The 15,395-nt window shown below is 36.1% G+C and overlaps 1 long non-coding RNA gene across 1 annotated transcript; it reads left to right on the forward strand.

Moving 5' to 3' along the window:
- The first annotated feature begins 848 nt into the window (after positions 1-848).
- On the forward strand, positions 849-2,662 carry LOC130013696 (uncharacterized). The gene is made up of 3 exons (XR_008788925.1): positions 849-1,248; positions 1,998-2,077; positions 2,301-2,662. It is a non-coding gene; the product is annotated as an uncharacterized LOC130013696 (long non-coding RNA).
- Positions 2,663-15,395: the final 12,733 nt, after the last annotated feature.

A 15,395-nucleotide genomic window follows, 5' to 3' on the forward strand; every position in this document is an offset into this window, starting at 1 on the left:
TGTATCTGTATAGTAAATTCTGACTTTTAGTCTTGAGCTGCATGGACTTCACACGGGGTTGGCCAAGCCAGTATTAAGGTGCCCCGAGCTAAAAAAAAATCTCGAAAACTATTTACAGTTATGACACTATAAACAACAACCCTAGATAATCCTTTATTATAAACTGCCAAGAAACTATACCTGCGTGCTATATTTCACAAGATATATCCATTCGACTGTACGTTAAAATACACTGCTTTTGTGTACTAGCGACGGAGATATTTATTTTGAGGTTTCAGGACTAAGACTAGTAATTATTTCCCCTTATTACGAATGTAGTGCGAGTTATAAATAGACAATTTTTCCCTTAATTTTTTTCTCCCCTCTTCCTGCATTTTTGAGTTGACTTTTTGGTCTAGAATTGGAGAAAAGGGATCAAATTTGCAATTTCATAGCAGTTTTAGCTAATACTGATGATATTAGAGCGGAGGGATAGGGGGTGTAAAGTGTCTTTCTGCAGAGCAATCATTGTGTGGAAGTGAGATTTTCACCCCAGTCAACTTCAAATCCCCATAGCAAAAAATCTAAACGGTCAACCCCCTACAAATTTATGATGAGGATATTGCCAAATGTGGTCCCCATTGTGCCTATAAAGATTGGAACTAACGGAATGTTGAGCAAAAAGCTATAGCCTGTGATGTTACAGCCATTTAACATTGAAGTCAATTGCTAGTCTGAGACCTTCAGTGTTTTAAATGGACTAAGACTAGTGGTGCGAGTTATTAATAGACAATTTTTCCCTTAATTTTTTTCTCCCCTCTTCCTGCATTTTTGGGTTGACTTTTTGGTCTAGAATAGGAGAAAAGGGATCAAATTTGCAATTTTATAGCAGTTTTGGGTAATACTGGTGATATTACAGCGGAGGGATAGGTGTGTAAAATGTCTTTCTGCGTAGCAATTATTGTATCGGAAGTGAGATTTTCACCCCAGTCAACTTCAAATCCCCGTAGCAAAAAATCAAAACGGTCAACCCCCTACAAATTTATGCTGAGGAGATTGCCAAATGTGGGTCCCCATTGTGCCTATAGAGATTGGAACCAACGGAATGTTGAGCAAAAAGCTACAGCCTGTGATGTTACACCCATTTAACATTGAAGTCAATGGGCAAATAATTACTAGTCTGAGTCCTGATAAGATGGCAGCCTTGAAGAGTGTTTTTTTTTCCAGTTATTTATTTCCTGGAGTTTTGAATAGGAATTGTCAGAAAAGGTAAGAATACTGCTTCTGTATTGCCCAGTAGTAATATTTTTGACTTTTTGATATCAAAATAGCCATTATTGGGGGTATCCGTTGGCTGAGTGTGAATTTGGGGTTTAAATGTTAACATTTCGTTCAGTATGCTGTCAAAACGTGGTTAGGTCTAAATATTAAGGCCAACTCAACTGCAGATTTGGTGTAAGGTCCCGAGATGTAAACAGGGCTGACCCTAACCCTAACCCAAGACGTAGTCCTGACCCTAACCCTATCCCACGATCTCGTCAAAAGGCATTTGCCATAGGCCTATGCCAAGACAGCTATTCCTGACCCTAGCCCCAACCCACAATCTTGTCAAAAAATCATGTGCCCACAACCCTATTTACATGTGACCTTGAACCAAGTCTGCAGTTGGCCTTAGTATGTAGACCTAACATATTTTGGCATCATACAATAAAATGTTAGCATGTACACTCCAAAATTCACCCCCATGTGACCTTTGACCAACCTGCAGATGGCCTTAATATTTAGACCGAACCTCAAAACATGGTGTCTACCTTTAAGATTGGCTCAAACTTATGTGACACTCATTTTTTACTTTTTTACTGACTGTTAACTGGTTTCTTGTTGGAGGGCCAGTGATTGGATGTTCGCTAGAAATAAAGAGGTTTTATTTCTATTTCCAGTCTAAACCATTTTTTTTCTTTCGCATTCTCTCACTGTTTTTTTATTGCATATTAATCTCCAGCTTTCCATCATTTCAGGTGCCAGGGTAATATTTCATAGAGTGGATTGATTGACCTCAACAAACACAGATATTAAAAAAAAAGTTCAAGCAAAACAGGTGAGATAAATGTGCATTTCATACACTTTACGAAGTACCTGATCCCCACTTCTGCCCACAAACGAGCTGGAAATTTGGTACTGCACAGGCCTTTCTACTCCCCTTGGCATGTAACTGAGTGACAGAATTCCACATTTTGACCATTTTCTGGATGTCAATGATCCGTTTCCCTGGATAGCATTCGCCCCAGAATTCTCACTCTCATCCATATTTAACATTTCAGGTCTACATCTCAAAACCCGATGACTTCCTGGACTGGCTTTAGTAGAACGATGATGCATATCAATTTCACCACTGATCTCTATGACAACTGTGGTGAAAGTGGAGGACAAATTGTAATCAGTTTGGGTTCCAGCTGAGGACCTCTGTAAACTTTGCTTTTTGGTAATGACTTCATTTGTTTATCATGGCCTCTCATATTGGAAGATAACATAAATGGCTTGTGTGTTGACGGTTGTGCATATCTCTTGGTCAGGAAAGTTGTAGGCACCATCACCCTTGTAAATCATTTGACAGGCCAGAGTGAACAGGGAGACCCATGATTGGTCAGCAATGTATCAGATTCAACACTGGGGGGGGGGGGGGTGATAAAACTGTTGTAGTGTTACATAATCAGATTATTTCAAGTTACTTATCCTGTGGAAATACAGCTATATAGGAGATATTTTAAAATTCATAGACTACATGTTTCAACATTTTAGATCTGACCACAATTCGGCACCTGAAACTGTGTTAACAGAGAAAAACTGTGTGGTTTTCGATGAAAGTGTTAAAAAGTCTAATATTGCATCATGATTGCTGTTTTAAAGTATTTTCGGGTTTGATTTATATTGAATTCATCTTATCTTTTTACAGAATGCATTTATGTTCAAAAATAAAAATGTTGTGTGGAATTCAAAATTCATGTGCTTTTAAATTTCTGTCTGAAATTCCGTAGTTTTCTGATGTATTATAGTGATTGTAGAATGCTGCACTGCTCATCTCTAAAATGCAATGATTTTCATACTCTTTGGCCAGGGTATTGCATATATGTTTGTTTATTAGATAACAACAGATTTGTTCAAACAGCAAGAACGTGTGAGGTATATAGGACTAAGAAAAGTTTCATTGAATAATTAAGAGAATTAAATGAATAACGACAAAGATAAATAGGTTAAAAAATTAGGGTAATCAGCGCAGGTGTATTCACTTTATCAAACAAATCATAACTCAAATCCTACCCAAAACACGATCTGTTACGACATTTCACAAATCAATTGATAATAAATAATACATAGTCATTATTTACCAAACACAGATATGTAATTTAGAACTAATCTGTAATAAACATATGTTCTCAATTGTTCCCCTTAGGACATACTTAGAGTATGTCAAAAGCAACTTTTCAAACACGATATCAAAGTAAATCTACAGTAGTAGGGGTATTTTGTAAAATAAATTGCTACCCGATAATTGGTTTAAACTGATTGGTTTAAAGAAAACAGTTTTTTAAAAATAATCATTTGTTAAAATACTCTGAGAAGTGCTGGAATGTCGGTCTGCTGGGACACCGACGCGCTCACATGATATTCTTTGAACTGTAGTTTTTGTTGGAGTATAATTAGATTTGAGTCCCGCGACGGCCAAACATGCGGTTATAACCGCGTCGACGTTCCTATCGGAAACGTTGAGGGTTTTTTGTCCCCCGCCTTTCGAAGAAAGCAGGGGACTATTAAAATGGGTTCGTCCGTCTGTCTGTCTGTCTGTCTGTCCGTCTGTCTGTCCTGTCTGTCCGTCTGTCTGTCTGTCTGTCTGTCTGTCCGTCTGTCTGTCCTGTCTGTCCGTCTGTCTGTCCGTCCGTCTGTCCGTCACACTTTTTGGGACACAATAACTCTCTTCCTAATTGAGCTAGAATGTTCAAACTTGGTGTATGTGTTTATTAGGTCAATGCCTTGATGGAGTTCGAAGATGAGCATTTTCCGCTTAGGGTAAGCAGAGATAAGCAATTTGATTGGTTGATGCTTTGGGACACGATAACTCTCTTCCTAATTGGGCTAGAATGTTCAAACTTGGTGTATGTGTTGATTAGGTCAATGCCTTGATGGAGTTCGAAGATGAGCATTTTCCGCTTAGGGTAAGCAGAGATAAGCAATTTGATTGGTTGATGCTTTGGGACACGATAACTTTTAATTGAGCTAGAATGTTCAAACTTGGTGTATGTGTTTATTAGGTCAATGCCTTGATGGAGTTCGAAGATGAGCATTTTCCGCTTAGGGTAAGCAGAGATAAGCAATTTGATTGGTTGATACTTTGGGGCACGATAACTCTCTTCCTAATTGAGCTAGAATGTTCAAACTTGGTGTATGTGTTGATTAGGTCAATGCCTTGATGGAGTTCGAAGATGAGCATTTTCCGCTTAGGGTAAGCAGAGATAAGCAATTTGATTGGTTGATGCTTTGGGACACGATAACTTTAGTTCTAATTAAGTGAGATTGATGAAACTTGGTGTATAGATTTATTATATGAATACCTTAACTAAGTTCGATAATGAACATTTTTTGCTGAGGGTAAGCAGAGTGATAAGCAATTTGATTGGTAGAAACTTTGGAACACAATAACTCTCCTTCTAATTGAGGTAGAATGTTCAAACTTGGCATAGGTGTCTATAAGGTGAATGTTTAAACTTGATGTATATGTAGATGTTCATTAGGTGAATGTCTTGACTGAGTTCAATAATTAACATTTCGAGCTGAAGCTAAGCAGAGCTAATCGATTTCATTTGTCGATGGTTTGGGACAAGATAATCTTGATTCTATCTGATAGAGAGTGATGAAACTTAGTGAAAAAAATAAATGTGCGATTAATTAATATGTGTCATCTATTTATTTTGCAATTTCGGCGGGGGACATCAGCCTCACTGTTGGCTTGTTTTAGTTGCATGACCAAATTATGGCATGCTGAAGTGTATCTTTGATTTTCGACATCATACAAAATTACTTCTTCCCCACGAGGTTGGGACTTACAACCAGCTTTTTTTATTGGTCAAAACTTTATTATTATTAGCCTTCGCGCGAATCAATTCTTTTGAGGGTTCCTTAGTCGATTTTTTAAACACAAAATTGTTTTTGTATACCTATTGATCCTTCTTAATAAATTCTTATTTTTCCTATTTAACTTGGTCAAAGTCGCAGCACCGACAGATGTCTGTGTCCCGCTTTTTATTAAATGTATCGTGCTGGTATCTGCCGATGGTGTCTTGTCCACTATCCCGAGATAAGCGTCATATAATTTTAAAGATTTATTACAATTTTTTATATGTTTACCCAGCTTTCTAGACTTTGTCTTCAGTCTGACCAGCCTACAATTCATCGTTGGACGTCATGTCTGCTAATTTAATCGATTGACAACAAATTAAAGAACTAGAGGGTAAAGTAACTGCGAAGAATGAAGAAATCATTAAGTAGATGACGTCATTAAGGTAGATGATCTTGAACAATATGGTAGACGGGAGGGTATTAGAATAGCTGGAATAAATGAAGTAGATCGGGAATCAACAGATGATATTGTTGTAGATGTTGGTAAAATTCTTGGTGTTGAAATATCTAAATTTGATTTAAATAGAAGTCACAGAGTTGGACCACCCGATCGCTACGATATATTTGATAATCCAAGACCTATCATTGTTCGCTTCAAAGGCTACTCTACAAAACGTGACTTTATTCCAAACGCTAAAAAGCATAAAAATATAAAACGAGATGACTTGCCTCCTTAAACAAGCATAGAATTTCTATCAACGAAGATCTTACCCGTGTTAGGGCCAAGTTAGCGTTCGAAGCAAGAAAAACGGCCAAGGAGAAGAAAATTAACTCCACATGGACACGTGGTGGAAAAATCTTCCTAAAACTCAGAGACGATAATATCAAAGTTATAACAACTAAAAGGGAACTAGAAAGTGTACTTGATACTTGATAGCACAAGACTAAAAATGGTAATCCACTGACAGACGCTACAAACAGAATGTGAAGGATCCATGATTGTTGATGGAGACAAACCAAATAATTAAACTTTATACACTGCTTTTTCATATTTGAATTATTACTGACATGTAGAACTTAGTCAAGCGAACCTAAACTGAGTCTTTCCTTTTAAATTTTAAATGAAATTTGTCATTTGCCGATCATGATAAATCGGACTTTCCTGTAAAAACGAACACGCCTGATGTACACAATAATAATCACTTTAACTTAATCAAACGTGGATTCAATTCATAACGATAATAACTTTAAAAGATTAGACAAGAAAGGTCCACGTGGAATATTATCGACACAGAACGTTGTCGTAAAGCGAACAACAATAACTGTCTCATCTGTTTTGTCGATGTACATAAGAAAGAAACGTCCCTTTAATAATCTACAATCCCAATATGACTAAATATAGGTCATATACAGGTCAGTCCGACATCTGACTATATGTTGTGTTAACTTCGACTTAAAGGAAACCTTCCTCTAAAATATAAGTCAAATTTACGAAATATTTAATTACACCTTCTTCGCAGATTTTAATTATAACTAGAGTGTATATGCATATCCTGTATTGAATATGATAGAACATATATCCGACAATTTAAATTTAAGACTGATACACGTTCACGCAAAATGTTAAACCTAACTGGGCCGATAATTTTCACTTGTTACCATCAATTAAATTGATAACCAACCCAAGCGATTACTTGTAAATATGTACATATTCCCTTCCTTTCTATTATTGTCCCCCGCCTTTCGAAGAAAGCAGGGGACTATTAAAATGGTTTCGTCCGTCTGTCTGTCTGTCTGATGGTCCGTCCGTCACACTTTTTGGGACACAATAACTCTCCTTCTAATTGAGCTAAAATGTTCAAACTTGGTGTAGGTGTTTATTAGTTCGATGCCTTGATGGAGTTCGAAGATGAGCATTTTCTGCTTAGGGTAAGCAGAGATAAGAAATTTGATTGGTTGATGCTTTGGGACGCGATAACTTTAGTTCTAATTTAGTGAAAGTGATGAAATTTGGTGTATAGTTTCATTACATCAATACCTTGACTAAGTGCGATAATGAGCATTTTCTGCTCGTGATAAGCAGAGCGATAAGCAATTTGATTGGCCGAGATTTTGGAACACAATAACTCTCCTTCTAATTGAGTTAGAATGCCCACACTTGGCGTAGGTGTCCATTAGGTGAATGCCTTGATGGAGTTCTATGATGAACACTGTCTGCTTACGGTAAGCAGAAATAAGCAATCGGATTGGTTGATGCTTTGAGGCACGATAACTTTGGTTATAATGAAGTGAGAGCGGTGGAACTCCGAATATAGATGCATTATATCATTACCTTGACTAATTTCGATGGTGAGAATTTTCTGCTTAGGTTAATGAGCGATAAGCAATTTGATGTAGATGTTCATAAGGTGAATGTCTTGACTGAGTTCAATGATTAACATTTCTTGCTGAAGCTAAGCAGAGCTAATCAATTTCATTGGTCAATGCTTTGGGACAAGATAATCTTGATTCTATCTGATAGAGAGTGATGAAACTTAGTGTATAGTTTGATTGCTTGATACTTATAAAAAAAAAAAATCTGCGATTAATTAATGTGTGTCATCTATTTATTTTGGGATTTCGGCGGGGGACATCAGCCTCGCTGTTGGCTTGTCAATTACTATACGGATATATAATCGCTGTTTATATGTTTTTGTAATGTGCCTACATAAGTGTAAATATTGTTTGCTTTTTAATGCCAACGATTACGTACATGGGATGATTGTTCAAACTACAATCAATTTATATATGTTATCTTATACTAACTATGTTCATATAAACGACTTGCAAGTAATATATACAATCACTTTAGCATACGTTATATGTATAAAATGATACTCAATCTACAACTATCTCTCGACTGCGCACTGTTAACACTTATTATAACCTTAATATTTCTGTCCGGCGATGTACATCCAAACCCAGGAACTCAAACTAATATCAAAAATTCAGATGACCATGGCTCTAAAATTGGTAAGACTGATAAACTGAAAGTCTTACATTTGAACGTCAGAAGTTTGGAAAATAAACTTGATCAGATAAGTGCAGAATTTAGGGATATCGATGTTCTTACCTTCTCTGAAACGTGGCTAAATGATAACTCTAATTCAAGCACGTCCATAGAAGGTTTTCATCCACCTAGCACATGTAATAGAACCAATGCTATTGGCAGCGGAGTTGCAATCTTTGTCAAAGACACACTTTATTACAAACCACGCCTGGACTTAGCAACACCCGGTCTTGAATGTGTCTGGGTAGAAAAAAAAAGATTATAATAAGAAGACTTTTTTAATCGGGTCCTTTTATAGAAAACCAAATTCGCATGTTTCATATTGGAGCCTAATTGAAGAGAATATTAATTTGGTGAAGGATGAAAACAAAAATATCATTATACTTGGAGACTTCAATTATAATCTCCTAAACATCAACTCGGGTAAAATTCATGATATCTTAAATCGATTTAACTTAAAACAGTTGGTAACAGAACCGACCCGAATTACCTACTCGTCACCCACGCTCTTGGGTCTGGTCATGGTGAATTGTCCGGATTTTATCCATAGCACGAAAGTTATCGTCGCTAACGTAAGCGACCACTGTCCTGTTGTAATGGAATTAGACTGCAGGAAACCAAAACCGTGTTCACACTTAAGGACTATTTGGTACTATCAGGTGACGGACACATATGGACTAAATAACTTTTATGACAGTACCAACTGGCATCAACTCTTTGAACAAAATCCAAACCCACATGATTTGACACGGGAAATAACTGCTAAAATCTTGCTCCGTATAAAAATGTTTGTTCCACATAAGGACGTAAGAATACGACACCAAGATACACCATGGATGAATGGACATCTTCGCCGAATCATGCGCTAACGAAATCGTTATCACTTGAAAAGCAAAATCCGAAAACTCAAAAAAGTTGGCAGTTGTTTAGACTATATAGAAATTATGTAATCTCTGAAATAAGAAAGAACAAAAAGACATATTATGACAATATAGATAAAAAAATAAATGAAAATAAATTTCATGAGCGTAATTGGTGGTCTCTTGTAAAACGAAATGCTATCAAAAGTGGTAATGGCTCGCATGAGATATCACCGTTACTGGTCGGTGATGAATTGTTTCACGGACAAAAAGAAAAAGCGGACGCACTCAATGAATTTTTCGCTCAACAATCTAAACTACAGGTTAACAAAAAACCAATTGATCTTCCCTTCAACGAAATAGAAATTGTCAATCCAGAATATACAGCGTCTGAAGTAAGTGACATTTTAAAAAGCTTGGATATTGGTAAAGCCACGGGAATGGACAAAATTCATAATACGATATTGAAAACCTGTTGCAATTCATTGAATAAACCGCTTTCATTTCTGTTCAATTACTTGCAATCCTAGGACGTGTTTCCGGATATCTGGAAGGTGGCAAATGTTGTACCTATTTTTAAAAAAGGGAACATTCACGATTGTTCGAATTACAGACCCATCTCTTTATTGAGGACTATTGGAAAAGTATTTGAAAAATGCATTTATGAATATATTTATAACTTTTTGCATAAATATAAACTTTTAACACCTTTCCAGTCAGGATTTACGTCACAAGATTCATCCATATTTCAACTGATCGATATTAACGATTATATTGCGAAAGCATTAGACGACGGCAAAGAAGTTAAGTCTGTTTTCTGTGATATCAGCAAAGCGTTTGGCACGAAGGATTAATACTTAAACTAAACGCAATTGGTATACAAGATGAGCTCCTAGTCTTGATTAAAGATTATCTAACCAACAGAAAACAGTCGGTTATAATTAAAGATGCAAGATCGGAAGAGCAAATAATGAAATCTGGCGTGCCCCAAGGATCAATCCTGGGTCCCTTGCTGTTCCTTGTATATATAAACGATGTCATTAAAGGTATTGCATCTAACATTCGCCTATTCGCGGAAAACACGTCAATGTACATGATAATTGAAGATATAAATTCGTGTCAGCAAATTCTTAATAATGACTTGGGGAAAATTAAGGCGTGGTCCCACAATTGGAATGTCTTTTTTAACCCAAACAAAACTGTCAGCGTAACCTTCTCGAGAAAACTCCAACCCACAATATTCAATTTATTCTTTGGAGATGTAACAAATCATAAACACTTGGTCTTTTTTTCAAAACTCAGGTCATTGGTCCGTACATATCGATTCCATATGGAATAACTTATCAGATCACATTAAGGCCTCACCAACACTTCAAAGCTTCAAAAGTAAGTTATCATCCTCGGACCTGGGAGTACCACTTCATTTCTACTATGGTAGCAGGAAAGAACAAATTATTCACTGTAAACTGTGCTGTTCTAAAAGTAATCTAAATTTTCACAAATTCTTAATGCATGTATCAAATAATTCATCATGTAGATGCGGCCATAATATTTAAGATAGTTACCACTTCCTTCTACACTGTCCAAATTGTTTTAATGAACGACAAAGAACTATAAAAACTCTCCCATCCGAAAAACAAGATATTCGCATCTTACTATATGGGGACTTGAATTCAGACAAAGCAACTAACGAAAATATTACATGTGCTGTTCATGATATTATTAAATTATTCAAGCGCTTTGAAACTTAATAATTATCCACTCAAATAACTACACCCGGTCGAATTGTTAAATTATGGATGTTACACAGTCTTTTCAAAGTCCTTTGTATATTGGACCTTCGCCCAAAATAACAGCCAATAATGCCAAAAATGTTGACTGTGGAAACAATATAACAATTTAGTTGAATTTAAGAAGCCTCGCTGATTTGTGCCCAAACCGGAGGTTCACGGGAGATAACTCGTGTATGTGATATTCAGGACTCAGACTAGCAATTGTTTGCCCATTGACTTCAATGTTAAATGGCTGTAACATCACAGGCTGTAGCTCTTTGCTCAACATTCCGTTGGTTCTAATCTTTATAGGCACAATGAGGACCACATTTGGCAATCTGCTCATCATAATTTTGTAGGGGGTTGACCGTTTAGATGGTACCTACAACTTTCCTGGCCCTTGATATGCACAACAGTCAACATACAAGCCATTTACGTTATCTTCCAATATGAGAGGCCATAATAAACGCAAGGCTGTCTTTTTCAAGCTCGGAAATGAAGTCAACACTAAACAGCAACGTTTACAGGGGTTCTCGGCTGGAACCCAAACCGATTATGATTTGCCCTCAACTTCCACAGGTGTCACAGAGATCAGGGATGAAATTAATATGCATCATCTTTCTACTGAAGCCAGTCCGGGAAGTCATCGAGTTTTGAGATGTAGACCTGAAATGTTAAATTTGGATGAGACTGAGAATTCTGAGGCGAACACTATCCAGGGAAACAGGATTATAGACATCCAGAAAATGTTCGAAATGTGGAATTCTGTCATTCCGTTACATGCTCATGGGAGAAGAAAGGCCTGTGCAGTACCAAAATAACAGCCAATAATGCCAAAAATGTTGACTGTGGAAACAATATAACAATTTAGTTGAATTTAAGAAGCCTCGCTGATTTGTGCCCAAATCGGAGGTTCACGGCAGATAACTCGTGTATGTGATATTCAGGGTTCAGACTAGCAATTGTTTGCCCATTAACTTCAATGTTAAATGGCTGTAACATCACAGGCCGTAGCTCTTTGCTCAACATTCCGTTGGTTCTAATCTTTATAGGCACAATGGGGACCACATTTGGCAATCTCCTCATCATAATTTTGTAGGGGGTTGACCGTTTAGATTTTTTGCTACACGGATTTGAAGTTGACTGGGGTGAAAATCTTACTTCCGACACAATGATTGCACTGCAGAAAGACACTTTACACCCCCTATCCCTCCGCTCTAATATCATTAGTATTACCCAAAACTGCGATGAAATTGCAAATTTCATCCCTTTTCTCCAATTCTAGACCAAAAAGTCAACCAAAAAATGCAGGAAGAGGGGAGAAAAAAATTAAGGGAAAAATTGTCTATTTATAACTAGTCTTAGTCCATTTGTTGACAAGAAACAAATGTATACTTTCGTTACAATTCGTTGTAATGTATTGTAATAAAAGATTGATAATAGTTTATTAAAATAAACAATTTAATATTATAGCTATATTTATTTATTTATAATTGCATATTGTGCCGATTGTCACTTTCGGTCATCGACATCGTAACTTGTTTAGAAATAAATAAATTCTCATTCTCATGTTATCATAATTTGTTATGTTTTTTGGAGGTGTGATTGTATGTGATTTGTCACCTTTTACAATGACAATTAACTGGTGAACAGTCTATATGCCTACTATTGGCATATTATTAAAATTACACTTCATTTAATCTGGACTGCTTCATGCTACAACGGATTATCTATGAAAACATCCAAACCATTATTGATGAGACTTTATAATTATTTGATTGGCTGATTATTACTAAGTTAATTTTCGAATAAACTTAGCTCATCTACATTCGAGAAATGTTCGGTTTGACATTTTACATGGATTACTGCTATGTTTTTATTGTATTTCCCCGAGTTGACCATCTGGAAATATCGTTTTACAGCAGATACATTCTAGTATTAATATTAATGCAGAATATAAGTAAATACAATTGTCTTGGGGCGAATTCCGATTTTCTCAAAGTGAATTCCGGTGTTTTAAAGTAATTTTTTATTAATGTAAAATATTAGTAAATACGAAGGTCTAAAGTGCGAATTCAGATATTTTGTAAGTGAATTCCGGTGTTTTAAAGTAATTTATTATTATTGTAAAGTATTTGTGATCGAGTACGAAGGTCTGAAGTGCGAATTCCGATATTTGCAGGTGAATTCCGGTGTTTATATGTTTTCAATTTGAGTTCCGGTGATTTTCGGTGTTTATAAATAATTTATTATTAATGTAAAATATTAGTAAATACGAAGGTCTTAAGTCCGATTTCCGATATGTTGAAAGTGAATTCCGATGTTTATATGTTTTCAAAGGGAATCCCAGTGATTTAAAGTAATTTATTATTAATGTAAAATATTAGTAAATACGAAGGTCTTCAGTGCGAATTCAGATATGTTGAAAGTGCATTCCGGTGTTTATATGTTTTCAATGTGAATTCCGGTGTTTATGTGTTTTCAATGTGAATTCCGGTGATTTTATGTGTTTTAAATTCAACATTAATATTAATGGAAAATATAAGTAAATAGGAAGATTGTACGGGCGAATTCTGATATCTCCAAAGTGAATTCCGGTGTATGGATTTGGTCAAATAATATTGTAAGTTAAAATTATGACTGAAATGCTGATAAAAGAGGCTTTTTGATGAATTACAAATAGGTTCTACACATAATTGTTTTAAAACATCTCAAATTTGACGAGTTACGAGATTTTCTCCACACATGTCGAGTAATCTCCCTTTAATGGTCAAAATATCGAATTTACAAAACATTAAATGTAAAATATTGTCATTGTATAAAGTGACAAATCACCTACAATCACAACATAATAAACTATCATAACATGAGAATACTCTGAACAAAGACAATTAATTGTCAGCGGAACTTATTTAAATTGATTTCATTTATTTATTTCAAAACAAGTTACGATATCGATGACAGAAAGTGACAATCGACACAATTTGCAAGTATAAATAAATAAATATGGGAGCGTCGAATTACCCAATAACACCCAATAACTGCCCAATAACACCCAATAACTGCCCAATAACACCCAATAACGGCCCAGTAACACCCAATAACTCCAAAATAACAACCAATAACTACAAAATGTTGACTTTGGAAACACAAAATAACAATTTAGTTGAATTTAAGAAGCATCGCTGCTTTGTGTCCAAATCGGAGTTTCACGCTCACCCGCCTGAAGGGAGATAACTCGTATATGTGATTTTTGTTGACAAGAAATTAATAACACCCAATAACTACTCAATAACACCCAATAACTGCCCAATAACACCAAATTGTTGACTTTGGAAATACAAAATAACAATTTAGTTGAATTTAAAAGCCTCGCAACGTTGAGCCCAAATCAGAGTTTTACGCTCACTCGCCTGAAGTGTATGTGATTTTTGTTTACAAGAAATTAATGTATCCTTTCGTTGCAATTCGGTTTAATTATACATGATAGGAAAATTCCACGAGTTGAATATCCTTGTGGATCATGTTTGAAAGAAACTCGCGATATTCAAAGCTTATATTGTGAAGTATGCCATTCAGATTGTGAGAAAGTAGATACTACTCAGTTGAATTTTTTCAATGTTCAAGTGAAGACTACATATGTAGGTCTTGCAGATCCAACTATGCTGGTTTTGATATTCAAATCGGAGTTTCACGCTCACTCGCCTGAAGGGAGATAACTTGTGTATGTGATTCCCCGGTTATACCTGACAAGAAGTAGTGTCGTCTGTCCAGAATCGTGGGTTCTCTCTGGGTCATCACACTGGTAAAGACCCCCCCCCCCCCCCACACACACACACACGAGAATTATTGAAATGACATAGTGGACGTTAAACCTCATCCCTCTATCTACATCACTAATACTCACGACAAAGTATTTTGTGTACGTTTTAATCCGTATATATCATTACATATCGTTAAAGCAAACATCGCTTTAACTAGTGCATTATTATATAAGATGGCCATCAATCTATAAATAACTATTTCAACCCCTCCATGGGTATCGTCAGGCGGTGGCAATAACAGAAAGTTATTACAGATATCCCCGCTATAGTTATTTTTATATCAAGCCAAATTATACCATAATAGACTTTAAAAGACATATTGTATCAATACAGATTACATAAGAATTGAAAAGGGAAATATAACATAAAATATAATGGGGTTTAAAAAAAGTGAATACAGCTGGTGTAAAAATGTTCATTTTAACGGTTTCGTCGCCGACACAAAATTCTTCTTAACCTGCAACTATATTTTTTCATGCCGGTGTTCTTTGTGTGAGAACTCTCTGTCTGCAAGTGCACGCGGTCCTGCAAAAAATCGTCTGGGTATTTAATATCCGGAAAGCACACAAATTTATCCCCGTATCTGTTTTTCAATAATTTGTTAATACGCTTCCTTTGTCTGTTATACGATTCGGGTTCTAACCCTGGCGCCTTTGAAAAATCCCCCCCTTGTCAAAATTTCACTGACGTACACCGTCATTCCCGATTCTTCGAAAGATGTCACAAATTTTTCTGTATCCATGGGTGATGATGTTGCGGTGATGTCATTACCACCTAAATGAACAAATCCCGTGTCCGC

This window comes from Patella vulgata, chromosome 7 (genome assembly GCF_932274485.2).
Source record: "Patella vulgata chromosome 7, xgPatVulg1.2, whole genome shotgun sequence".
NCBI lineage: Eukaryota > Metazoa > Mollusca > Gastropoda > Patellidae > Patella > Patella vulgata.